Here is a 14,247-nt window from a genome sequence, read left to right as displayed (position 1 = left end):
TTTCTTAAGAAGAAACACCCATAGCATCAAGAACATTGAACACTTCATCAATGAACCATTGTGAGTCATCCTTCACCTCAGAACTAAAGAAAGTAGGGGGAATATTCCTTGTGAAATCCCTAATCCTTGAAGTGGTGGTGTTAGCATTGGGGTTCACTTGCACCCTTGCATCCCTAGCAACATGGGTAGCCATAACTTGAGTCAAGCTATGAATGGCCGAATTTATCTCAACATTAGACATAGCCCTTTCTTCAATAGAAACTTGAGGGTTTTGAGGAGCTTGAGGGGGAACCGCCTTATTCAAATTCTCTTCTCCGGCCCTCCGAGCATTGTTCCTCCTTGTATTCGTTGCCCATAAGCACAATAAAAGGATTCAAAGAAAGGACTAAATATAGCTAGGACTCTTAGGCACGACCAAGGAATAAAAAGAGAGTGAGAGTTCCTAAGCATCACATAGTCTCTCATTCATAAGTATGGAGCGCCTCACAATTATGAATAACACCCTACATAGACGTTGTTTAGTGAGACATCAATCTTAAGATTTACTTTAACCTAATGCTCTGATACAAAGTTTGTAACGACCCAAAGTACACCCTAGTCGTTACCGGCGTCGGCGTCCTCTACGAGAACTTAGACAAGCCCTTAGCGTTAGTCATAGCATATCATAGGTAAGAAACATGGGAAAATTAAAACTTTTGCTTTTATAGCAAGGAGGTTTACATAGACCTCTACATAGGAAGCATACATAGGAATCTCGCATAAACAACATACAATATATAGGAATATAGTCTAATACTTTGTCTCACATTAAACCATCTAATGAAAGACTACAATGATTTGGGCATAGCCCTCAGTACATTACAATATCCATATAGGCTACAATTAAATCTCAACATGAGAATGGAATAATTGTATCAAAACATAGACAAATGAGGCTTTATGAGTGGCTTTATCCTCTGAGCTCATGAGGACTCACCATTTGACTTAAGAAGGAGTCAATTCATCTTCTTCAATGTCCACGAATCTCCTTAATGGCCCGAAACTAAAATGATTGGCAAAAAGGGGAGAAAAAATGGGTTAATAAAAACCATATGTACTAAGTATGGCTCCTACGCACAAAATCATCAATGCATGAGAAAAGGACAATCTAGTCAAAATCATGATATATATCAGGTTATCTCCACATGCATATATAATAAACAAAATAAGTCAATTCTACATAATAGCAATCCAATATGTAGATCAACCAAGCAATACTTGTGCAATGCCAAAGATAGAACCCCATAATCCTATCCAAAGCTAAGTATTACCTTAAGCAACCAACTTCATACTTTCAACATATTTTCATAACATGCTTATACATTAATACTTACTCATAGCTTATTAACATACCATAATAAAAATCATACTCATAAAAGAACACTACTAGGACCATCCCTTAGGATCCCACATGTGCAATGAGTAAGAGAAGTCTCTTATCCCCCCTCACGCTATATAGTAGCCTTCAAGAAAACCCTAATGAGAGTTCATATGCTTACATATTCATTAGCTTTACATTAGGGAATGAAGTGCAATAACCGAGATGAGACCATGTGAGCTAGATGGAATCCGGTGTTCTATTACCACACCGAAAAGAGAGGGTTAACACTTGCCTAAAGTGCAACCATTTGTACATAACTATCTAGGTGGAACCACTAAGCTACAGTCCTATGTGGGCACATTCTTAAGGGTCAAAATGATTGTTGCTAGAAACCTTGACTTAGTAACGTGGAAGTTTCAATCTCATGAGAAAACACATAACTAGGAAATCCGGACTTACTAACGTGAGGAACCCATGTGGGAGATCAGACTTACTACGTGAGACCTCTATATCATTTACATTTCCTTTCGGTGTGAAGCAACTTTTCCCTTTAGTAATCATCATATGACATTATACAAGTTCACATTAGTCACTTTTAGACCTTTAAGTAAACATCTTAACATAATAGCTCATAGGTGATCACAAGTGAGAACTATCCTTTCACTTTAGACACAACATTATAATCTTGAGAAACTACATTCAATCATACAATGATAACATCATAACATAATTACATATTTCATAGCCAATTCGTAGATCTAGGGTTAGGAATGAGGATCCTTGTAACCAACATCACAACAACACAATTAGCTATAGTATCATTATTACATAAGTAGATTTCACCTTGCGTAATTGAGATCAAAAGAGAATCAAGCTCATACCTCATTGCCCTTCATGGTACTTCATACCTCAATACCCAAGAACTCAAAACCAACATATGAAATAGGGCAATTCAAAAAGTATTAACATAACTAAAATCAAAGTAAACAAGGGACATGTTCATCACCCACAACAATTCACCTTAATCAATCCAAAAAATTAGGGATTTGGGGGAAAGACATTGGTCAAGGGAAAAATAATAGGAATTCATCAATTAAACATCAATTCATACATAAAGAACATTCATTCATCATAATTCATCACAATTAACTCACAATTTCGTTTTAGAAAGAAGACCCATGTCAGGAGAAAAACCCTTGTTTTTGGCAATCTAGAAATCATCTTTGAAGTAACTCTTGGGGAAAGTAATCACATGAGTGAAAGAAACCATACCTTATTTATGATAGAGACTCTAAATTGGGTTGAAAAACATGAAGTCTTGATCTTCTTCTTGGAGCTCTATTGGTCTTCAGTGGAGTTTTGGAAGAAGAGAGAATTTGGGGGAAAGAGTGATTTTTTATTTCAACTTGTGGGACTTTATTTTTGTGTTAGAATGGATTTAAAACTGACCCTAATACATTATAAAGTAACCCATTAAATTACCCAAAATACCCCTCACTTAAATGGCCTTCTTTGTGAAGTCAAAATACCCAAAATACAACTTTTACGATGTCTCGGAAGTAGGTTTGCGTCGCGTGACAAAATCCCATCATTTTTTCTTAAATTTTGGATTAAGGCAGTGAGGTGCGTGTTGTTGGGTTTTATTTGCCCTAAATTTCTTACCATAAATAGGTTTTCCTTTTAGGAAAAGGTTTTGGACTGACTAATCCTTTTTCTGGTAGGAAAAGGTTTAGGACTCTATAAATAGATGTATGTTTCTTCTAACTTAATCAGCATTCACAATGTAGTCTTAAGGGTTTTGAGAGTTTTGGTTAGGGGGAGAATTTGTGGGTCACAAGCTTGATACGTTATCACTTGTGTGAACCTCCCATTTATTCTCAGTGAATTGGTAGAGGTTGTTTCTCTCTATAATTTGTACTTTCATATTTATAGTGGATTGCTCATCTCATTTGTGGACGTAGGTCGATTGACCGAACCACGTTAAATCTTTGTGTCTTTTAGTATATTTCTCGTTGTCTTCTTACTCGTGATCTTTCGAGGTTTGCTTTGCTAGCTTCCGCATTTACACCTGCTTATTTTCGGTCCTAACAAGTGGTATCAGAGCCAGATTCAATGATGGAGTCAGGTTTAGTGGTTCGATAATTGATGATTGAACCAGGTTAGAAGGAGGTGTTCATCTTGACGGGTGTAGTTGTAGTCGCAACTTTTTTGACAATAATGAAGATTTTGTTGGAGAAATTGTCTCAGAGAGGTTCTTTTGTGTTGAGACATAAATTTTTCAAAGGAGATTATGGAGAGGAGAAGCAAGTTGTTGAAGATTAAGTCAAGAAGGTGGACAAATTTATTTTGTCAGAAATTCAGGCCAAGAGGGAGATTTTTTGGGTTTTATTTGCCCTAAATTTCTTACCATGAATAGGTTTTCCTTTTAGGAAAAAGTTTTGGATTGACTAATCCTTTTCTTCTAGGAAAAGGTTTAGGACTCTATAAATAGAGGACTGTTCCTTCTAACTTAATCAGCATTTACAATGTAGTCTTAAGGGCTTTGAGAGTTTTAGTTAGAGGGAGAATTTGTGGGTCACAAGCTTGATACGTTATCACTTGTGTGAACCTCCCATGTATTCCTAGTGAATTGGTTGAGGTTGTTTCCCTCTTTATTTTGTACTCTCATATTTATAGTGGATTGCTCATCTCCTTTGTGGACGTAGGTTGATTGACCGAACCACGTTAAATCTTTGTGTCTTTTGGTATATTTCTCGTTGTCTTCTTACTCGTGGTCTTTTGAGGTTTGCTTTGCTAGATTCCACGTTTACACCTGCTTATTTTCGGTCCTAACACGTGTGAGTCCACGTCGCGAGGCTGACCCTCAAATCTTGAGGCAGAACACCTTGTGTGGAATGCGCGTTGCGACCTATTCCTCCTATTCTACCTATTCGCAGGCTGCCAGGTTGCCTGCCCATCCATGTTTGGGTCCTCCCCAAGGACCCTTCTGGTGGTCCTTGGGGTGTCATTTTCGGACGTTTAGACTCTATATACTACACTCTACCAAAATAAAGTCTTTTTAAAATGTTTTGGACTTCATATGACCCTCCGAAACCTTCACCAAACATAGGGACGTCGACCTAGTTGAATTTCGCTAGTTTCGAACGTTAAGACTTTTCTTTAATCCTATGGCTCCAATACTTCTCCAACAAGTTGTTTATACTTATGTAGGTCTAAAATCATTATTTCTGAACATATTAGGCTCTATTATTGGTCATGGGTTTCCGGGGTGTTACATCCTAAGAAGGATTTCATAAACTCTTCCCACTCTATAGGACCCGACTCAACCGGCCTATTGTATTTCCATTGAATCAACCACACTTGAGAAACTTCACTCAATTGGTATGACGCCAATTCTGCTCTCTTCCTATAGGTCACCCCCGTAGAACTCAACACCTTGTTCAGACCATCAAGAAGATCTTGGGGATCCTCTCCCACCTTAGAGCCAAGAAATATAAGAGGATTCATTCTCACAAAGTCCCTCAACCCAAAGGTCATAGTACTCTCTATATAATTCACCCTACGTTCAACACCCATATTAGCATGAGTTGTCTTGGCTCGGGCTAAAACATGTAGAGCCGCTCTAATCTCCCAATTAGTAATGTCCGGGAGAACAACCAGAACCTTATTAGCTCCATCCACAATAGGGACTTCATCAACATGGATAGGAGCTTGAGCATCTTGTGGAACATGAACTCCTTGTGGAGCTAGTCCACCTTGGGGAACTCACTCATGCACTCATTCCTCTTCCAACCTTCTTACAACCATTCTTCTTGTATTCATCTCCTATAAACACAAGAGAAGAGATTAGGAATAGACACTTATAACCTCAATTGGTAAAACACAAGAGTGATGAAGAAAGTGAACTCTATCATCCTATAGTCACTGACTCATAGATGTGTCACAACTCACACCGATGAAGAAGACTCTATTAGACGTGGCTTTAATGAGACTTTGGATTACTAAATACTACTTCATAAGCTATGCTCTGATACCATCTTTTGCACGACCCCGAAGTATACCCTAGAAGATAGGGCATCCTTTGAGTCGAGACACAGCGTACTCGACCACTCGGAGGTCTTGTACAAGCCCTTTGACATCATTCATTGCAAATATGTACGAAAAGTAGAGCGTAATTAAAACTTTTCAGACAATAAAACAAGTACTTAAAAATATCTTTCATAGAAAATCATAGGAATAAGGTTATGTCTCAAAGTCGTCATCTTACAAACACGAATATCTTGGGTAACGGCCCATACATAAACAAAGTAGAAATATCTAACTCTATTACAATGTATTTAACAAAGAAAACTAAAATTAGTGATGTCCTTGAATTAGTTGAGGACATACCACAACTTTGCTTGAATGAATGCTAATATCCAAGCTTTACTTCAATGGCTCCTCTCAATTTCCACATACAACTTTATAGATAACACAAAATAAATGGAATTAGTACATTAGAATCCACTAAGTATACTAACATGCAAATAAAACCATGCAAAAAGGGCATTTGTATAAAACATGCTCTTTTTGAGTAAAGCTTCATAAGACAAGTATAAGAGTCACTAATAAGTCAACATAAACACATATAAGTCATATTACACAATATAACATCAATATCACTTTAAGACACAAACATGAGACCATCCTACAAAAGGTTATTCTAAGGCTCACTTGAGTGAGTTACGAAGCGACTACCCATACAACCCCTTCACACACACCAAAGTGATCCTAAAGATTGTCTAAGATAAGATTATTCCCATTTCATAAATTAAACTCCCTTCATAGAATTACTCTAAGTCTCACTTAAGTAAGACATGAAGAGACCGCCCATTCACCCTCTCCAAGCCTACCTAAGCAACTTAAAAGCTACTATAGAAAAGTACCTTTTCATTAACATAATCTTAACGTAAGTCATTATGTCCATTAAACCATTTAAGAAACATTCAGTAATTAAGGACTTCACATAATAGTCTTGGAGAAAATCTAGGGAACCAACATCCTAACATCTTCAAAGCCTACTCGTGCTATGTCAAGATAGCGTCCCATTCTACTACCTAAACTTTGTACTACTTCTCCATCACTAGTATGTATCCCACATGATGAGAATAGCCAATAAACGACATAGACCATACTAGCTAGGCATGGAATCCAGAGTCTTCCCTACTCCAATAGAGGGTATTTTACTCCCCAAGGTAGAACTAGGACACATTCCATGTAGGCACATGGTTAAGGATTATCAACGGGTTTCTTTGTACTCTAGTTTCATCCTATGTAGAGTCAGTCCTCAAGCATACTCTCTCGGTGCAAGGCTTTGTTCTCATAGAATAATTCAATCAAGGAGCACACACACACACACACACACAAGTCTCCAAAAAATACTAAATGAAGGAGGATCTTGTTACATGAAGTTCGGATAGAAATAGAAGGAAAGAGACGAGAATAACGGGACATCGTATCGGCCTCGGCCTCCCAAGTAGCACATTCTACAAGATGGTTCCTCCATAGAACCTTGATGGAGGCTACCTTCTTATTTCTAAGCCTCTTCATTTTCCGGTCTAAAATCTCAAGGGGGACCTCCTCATAGGAAAGGTTAGCATCAACTCCTAAGCCTTTGAAAGGAAGGATTGACACCGGATCGCATGTGCTCTTTTTGAGCATTGACACATGGAACACTGGGTGTGCTGAAGCCAATTCCTCGGGTAATTTCAACTCATTGGCAACACTTCCAATGCGTTGCAAAATCTCATAGGGTCCCACATACTTGGGACTAAGTTTCCCTTTCTTCCCAAACTTCATCAACTCTTTCATGGTTGATATCTTTATATAAACAAAATCACCTAACATAAACTCAATATCCCTCTTTCTATTTTTGGAAAAGGACTTTTGACGACTTTGGGTCGCCTTCAAATGATTCCTTTCTATTCAAACTTTCCCCACAACCTCATATATTTCTTCGGGACCTATTAAGGCAATCAACCTACCTAAAACCACAAAATTGGAGATCTACATCTCCTCGCATATAGTTCCACAAAGGGTTCCGTGGCGATACTAGAATGATAGCTATAACCGTAGGAAAATCAGACCAATGGTAGAATTTCATCCCAATTACCTTTGAAATTGATGACACATGCCCTCAACGTTTCTTGTAAGGCTTGGATGGTTCGTTCCGCCAAACCATTTGTTTGTTGATGAAAAGTGGTACTAAGTTTTGCTAAGTTATACCTTTTTACCAAGCCCACTTTGAAATTCATTCCAAAAATGACAAGTGAATTGAGTGCCCTTATTCGAAATGATGGACAAGGGAACTCAATGCATTCTCACAATCTCTTTAACAGATAACTTCGCATAGTCTTCCACCATATAAGTAGCTTTGACAGGGATAAAGTGGGATAGCTTTTTCAACCTACCAACAATAACCAATATCGAATAATTTTTCCTCCGTAAACTAGGCAAACCCACAATGAAATCCATATTACCATATGAGGACATACCAAATTGGCTTGAGAGAATTATATTCCCAAGCCTCACTTCCAAGAGACTCCTAACTTGCTAGCTACACTTGTAGAATAAACAACAAATAGAATTAGTACATTGAATGCACTAAGTATGGTGACATTCAATAAAACCATGCTAAAATGAATATTTACTTTATAACATGTTCTTTTATGGTCTTTTCATATAAATATCATAAAACAAGTATAACAACCACTTTCAAGACAATATACCCATATAAGAAATATTTCAAGTAATCCATACGAGACAACTACCATCACTTACAAACCTTATAACCCATAGACCTCCTACAAAATGTTATCCTAAGACCAACGTAAGTAAGATATGAAGCGACCTCTCATACAACCCCTTCATACATACCTAAGTGGTCCTCATGACTACCCAAAGTAAGATTATTATTAATATTATAATAATACATAGTTCAATGTTCATTGAGTAAGCCCTTTTCTTCATTTAAACTCTCCACCTAATGTTACTCTAAGACTCACCTAAGTAAGACATGAAGAGACCGCCCATACAACCTCTTCAAGCCTACCTACGGAATACTCAAAGCTACCTAGGTGAGTACCTTTCTATTCCACATACATTAGCTAATCCAACAATACTCATTAAGACATTTAAGAGATATACATCATTTAGAGGACATTCACATAATGATCTTGGAGGACCTAGGGTACTTCATCCTAGGATTTTGAAAGTCTATTACGGCCATGTGTATATAGTGTCTCATCCCACTACTTACACATTGTAGAACTTCTCCAATACTAGAATGCATCCCACATGATTCGAATAGGCATTAACCGACATAGACCACACTAGTAGGTATGGAATCCGAAGTCTACCCCTACCCCGAGGAGGGTGTTCTACTTGCCAAGGGTAGAACTAGAACACATCCCATGAAGGTACATGGTTAAGGAATATCAATGATTTCTTTGTACTCTAGTCTCATCTTAAGTAGAGCCACCACCAGAAGCATATCCACTCGGTGCTTAGCCTTGTTCTCATACAGTAACTTCATTCACATAAAAACATATGAGAAGGTACCATATCTTAGTCTTAACAAATAATAATACCCCTACAAAGGATGGGTCAAGTAGGATAGATCTTACGACTTCCTTAGAATTGGTTTCATGCTATTCCATCGAACTTATCCTTAAGTCCATCATTCCACTCAACAAGGATACTATTATAGTCTGTCACTTCAATGTTTCTATAAACCTTCATTATGTATTCAAGGTTCTATGTTCTTGACATTCTTTAAATGTTGAAGGTACAATATCAGGTCTCTTTAGAAAGGCACCATATTAGGTCTACCGATCCTAGACTTTCATTTATCATTCATTCACACACATACATGACAAAGTTTCTTAAGTCTACTAAGTCAAGAGTTCACATTCACATAACTTTCATGTATTAAGTAGAAGGACCTGCGTCTACCAATAAAGACACAACATCATCATATCACATATTTAATAACATTCAAGTTCCATATAGAGGCAACTAAGTCTTCCTAACAAAATACCCTATCAACACACTTGTAAAAACACATCATATTCTACCATAGTCACATATAATCACTTAGAGGAAATCATACTTTAACCTCACACATACATAAACACATCATCATCCATCACCTAGATCATCTATACAAACTACAACATAATAATGACACAATTCACATAATAATGCTGACAAGGACATGTCCATAACAATTATAGCACATAAACACTGCCACCATAAGCGGACCATACAAATGAATACAATTCACTGTCAATTCTACAAAATTTTCACATCCCGAGACCATATCCTAGAAGATATGGCACTCTCGAAGTGCAACAGACGTACTTGACCTCTCGGAGGTCTTGTACAAACCATTTAGTATCATTCATCGCATACAAAACATATGAAAAGTAGTGCAGAATTAGAACTTTTCATAAGCATTCTATAAATATTTTTAAAATCTTTCATATAAAATCATAGGAAATACTAAGTCTCATTTCATCAAATCCTAAACACAAGAATACTTTGGGACATAGTCCATACACAATACGAATATAGAAATACTTAGTCTATTGCAATACTTCATTAAAATATGTAAAAGACATCTTTATATGCCCTCGAGTCAATTGAGGACATACTTCAACTTTGCTTGAATGACTCTAGAATCCAAATTCTCCTTCACGATCCTTCTCATCTTTCACCCACACCTTTAGAGATACCAAAATGTATGAAATTAGCACAAACACTTGTACTAAGTATGACATTATGCATAAAATCAGGAAAACGAACATTTATTGGAAATATGCATTTTTTCATGTATATATCATATTATAATCATAAGAATAACATTTAGCACTTGAGAAACATATAAGATAACATTTACACCATTTATCACATTTTTATGAACCACATTACAGTAACCTACTGCAAAGTACAATGAACCCCTTCACTGTTACATTGAAGTTTCCTTTGGTTCACATGAGACACCTTCTAGCATGCAATCCCCTCACTAAAAATTATCCTAAGACTAACTTAAGTAATACAAAGAGAGACCGCTCATACAACTTCTCTAGACACACCTAAATGATCCTTAAGACCTCCTATAATGAGATCAACACACACCTATAATACATCACACATATGAACATGAGCTTCTTCTACCAAACGTGATTCTAACTCTCACTTGAGTGAGTTGTGAAGAGACCGCCCATACAATCCCTTACACACACACTTAAAAGATCCTATAGACTACTTAAGATAAATTCATTCTCACTTAATACATCAACACATAGATAATATGACATTCTTCTTCCAAGGCTATCAAAAGACTTTCTTAAGTAAATCAAGAAGATAACATTGTTGATTGACCTCTTCAAAATTACCTTATTAACTCTTAAGACTACCTAAGGCTTAGATCATGTCCACATAATTAACATCTTCCCTAACAAGAGTCATTCTTAAGACATATCTAGGTAAGTTACGAAGTGGCCATTCCTATGCCCCCTTCACACCTTAACTAAACAACCCTTAACTACTCTAGATAAGTACTTATTCATTCAGCATACTTTATTGACTTAAGTCATTATAGAACTCCTCTAATGCTAGTAGGTATCCCATATGATGAGAATAGACAATAACTGACATAGACCATGATAGCTAGACATGGAATCCGGAGTTCTAACCTTCTCAGATGAGGGTGATCAACTTTCCAAGGGTAGAACTAGAACGCATCCCATGTAGGCACATGGTTAAGGAATATGAAGGGCTTTTATGTACTCTAGTCTGAGACTCAAATAGAGATACTTCTCATAACATAATATTTCGGTGCTAGCCTTTGTTCTCATAGAGTAATTGACACTAAAGGATCACATGAAGAGGTTCTTTATCTAGTTAATAACCCAATCACATTCACCCTACCGGAGAGGTCCACTAGGAAACCTCTCAATGGTGACTAAGATAGCTCATTATGACATTCCTAAGGATGATATTATGTCGTTCTAGCCAATCAATCGTAAGTTCACCATTCCTTTACTAGAAGGATATCATTAGAGCTCTTTGACTGCGACATTCAAAACCTTACCACTATGTTTAAGGTTCCACATAAATGACCTTCTTAACATCATCTAAGGTCTCACATATCATTCATTCATACATGAAAAGAGTACACTAAGTCTACCTAGTCAAGACATCTCATATTCCTATATCACTCATACATGTATCAAGTAAGGGACACAAGTCTACCAAAATAAGTCACAACATTTTTTACTTTATCAAATATATCATATCATTCTTTTAATCACTTAGAAATGAACGTTATCATCTTTATGTCATCCTATACACTAACATATAATCATCAATATAACTATCTTAGACACATATAGTCAAGTAGAAACAATCATGCATCAACATCTAAGACTACACACCTAAGCACATATCATAGTCTACATGTTCTCCCAATATACATAGAATGAACACATAATTTCACATTACTTCACGTGTAGATAGATATGCTCATACTTCACATAAATCAACAACACAAATAATCATTATACTACAAGTAGTGTCGAATAGGCCATGATCATCATATTAATAAAGTAACGCCGACAAGGCCACATCAATTGCAAGTAAGGCACATAGCACTGCCACCATAAGTGGACCATACCTATCACAACATAATTAAAGTCTAATTAACATAAAATAAAGAAAATTAGGGAAGCATACCACCACTCCATCCTCAGCACTTAATCCAATGCTAAACCATCCATTTCAATACCATAAGGCCCTTACCCATGGCTATAACAAATAATTCAATATAAAAACTATATATTCAATGAAACTAGGTCAATTCAATAAAGATTCATCAATCTTAAACAATCTAGATATCAATTTAATACAATTATTACATCAATCAATAACCTATAGAAAACTTCACTAGAATTCATAAGTATTAAGTCCAAATAACTTAACCCATAAAGTAGTCAAAACTAGGGTTCATAAATTACATGGGTTCATAAATTAATTGAGTTAAAATCATCTAATTAAAAATAATTCAATCAATATACAATGCTTAAAAACCTTTAATGCAAGAACCCATTGTTTACATCTCTACTTTATTCAAATAGGACGAAATATCATGGTGACTCGAAAAATAACCAATTGATTCAATTTTAAAAAAAATTTAAGAATAAACTTAGTATAAAAGGAGTCGCCACCTAATTTTAGGAAAAAACTAGGAAACCATTCTGTGATCTACAAAACCAATTTGATTCTAGGTAATGGGTTCAAATTATTCCGAAGGTAAGGGATTAGGCACCCTTCAGATTCTACTAATGTGGGTCCTAACTGAATTCATTTTTTTTTTCAAATTGAGGAGGAGAGTAAAAATAATGTACAAGTATAGTAAATATTCAATATTCACAAATAATAAAATAAGAAAAAAATAAAAAAAATAGCCTAAAGTTTGCCTAACATCAATATATACAAAATATTGAATAAAAGTATGATTCGAACTACATTCTAATAATTTTAAGGAGAAGCACCTCCTGGTTCTTGTAAAGACACTTAGTGAAAGTGTCAGTAATGTAAAAATATGAATAAATCAAATAATAATCTTAAGAATAAAAACTCGTCTTATTAACATTGGAGGCCTTGGAAATCGATTATAATTTCTTCATCGGCCATTTGATTAAGTAAATAATATAAACTTAGCTAAATTTCCGTCTTTTACAATGTAGAGGCCTCCAAAACCGATGGAGAGATTTTTTCATTGGCCAATTTTAATTTAAATAAGATTAACAATTAAAATTAAAGTGGCTACTCATAAAATTAATAAAATATATAAATTTAAACTAAATTTCAATCTTTTACAAAGGGAAGGCCTCAAAAACCGATAGAAAGACTTTCTTATTGGCCAATTTTAACATAATCTGCAGTAACAAATAGCAACCCAAATGACCCAGTGAATAATTATAATTTTAATAGAAATGCACTTAATGGAAGTATAACAAGATTGTGCATAAAATAGAGCAACAACTAATAAATATAAGAAAACTAACATAATCTAAATAATATACCCATTTTTTAGAATGAAACATAACAGTATATGGCGATTAATTTTTAAACTGGATAAAGTAACAGAAACTAGACAAACCAAATAATATCATTGAGACGTATTAGTATGAAAAACTTAAACACACAATTAATCTAAAAAAATATAATAATGCTTAAAAATAACAACAAAGGCTACTAATTTGGTGGTGAATAACATAATAAGGTTATCAACAAGAAATGTCACAAAAAAAAACTTACTAAACTAACTAACTCAATGTGAAAGGAAAAAAAATTAGTTGGGCAGAATCATTATTTTAATAACATTAATGAAACGAGACAAAAATGATAAACAATGAACCACAATAGTTAACAACGAATATATTTTAATGACTAGAGTAAAACAATCGGCAAATGAAAATTGAAATATTAATATATATATATCTATATATATATATATATATATATATACTGTATCAAAGCAATACTATGTTTAGCAATAATAAATAAAAATAAAGCCTAATAACAGTAAAACAAATAACACAATGCCATAAAATATAACACTGAAATAAAATTAAATAGATAACAAATTTAGAACCCAAAAAAAGGAGAATGATAATCGAGGTTGCAAACCTATGCCAACAATGCTGTGGTTTCCGCCAGACCTAGCCGAAACTGAGCTCAAAGCTTGGGGTTTTGCTAGTTCATTATGCAAACTCGAAAATTGTTGTTTGTCGGAGCAAAAGATCTCACCGACTTGTTGTTGTGGTTGTTGATCTATATTT

General features: G+C 35.3%; 1 long non-coding RNA gene across 1 annotated transcript; it reads right to left on the bottom strand.

The window, feature by feature from the left end:
• Window positions 1-754: 754 nt before the first annotated feature.
• LOC114076555 lies at window positions 755-3,092 on the bottom strand. The gene is made up of 2 exons (XR_003577498.1): window positions 2,633-3,092; window positions 755-1,042 (listed from the first exon to the last, which is right to left on the bottom strand). It is a non-coding gene; the product is annotated as an uncharacterized LOC114076555 (long non-coding RNA).
• Window positions 3,093-14,247: the final 11,155 nt, after the last annotated feature.

Source organism: Solanum pennellii, chromosome 3 (assembly GCF_001406875.1).
Source record: "Solanum pennellii chromosome 3, SPENNV200".
Classification (NCBI taxonomy): Eukaryota; Viridiplantae; Streptophyta; class Magnoliopsida; order Solanales; family Solanaceae; genus Solanum; species Solanum pennellii.
The sequence above is the reverse complement of the archived record's forward strand: the minus strand, read 5'-3'. Positions and strand labels throughout refer to the sequence as shown.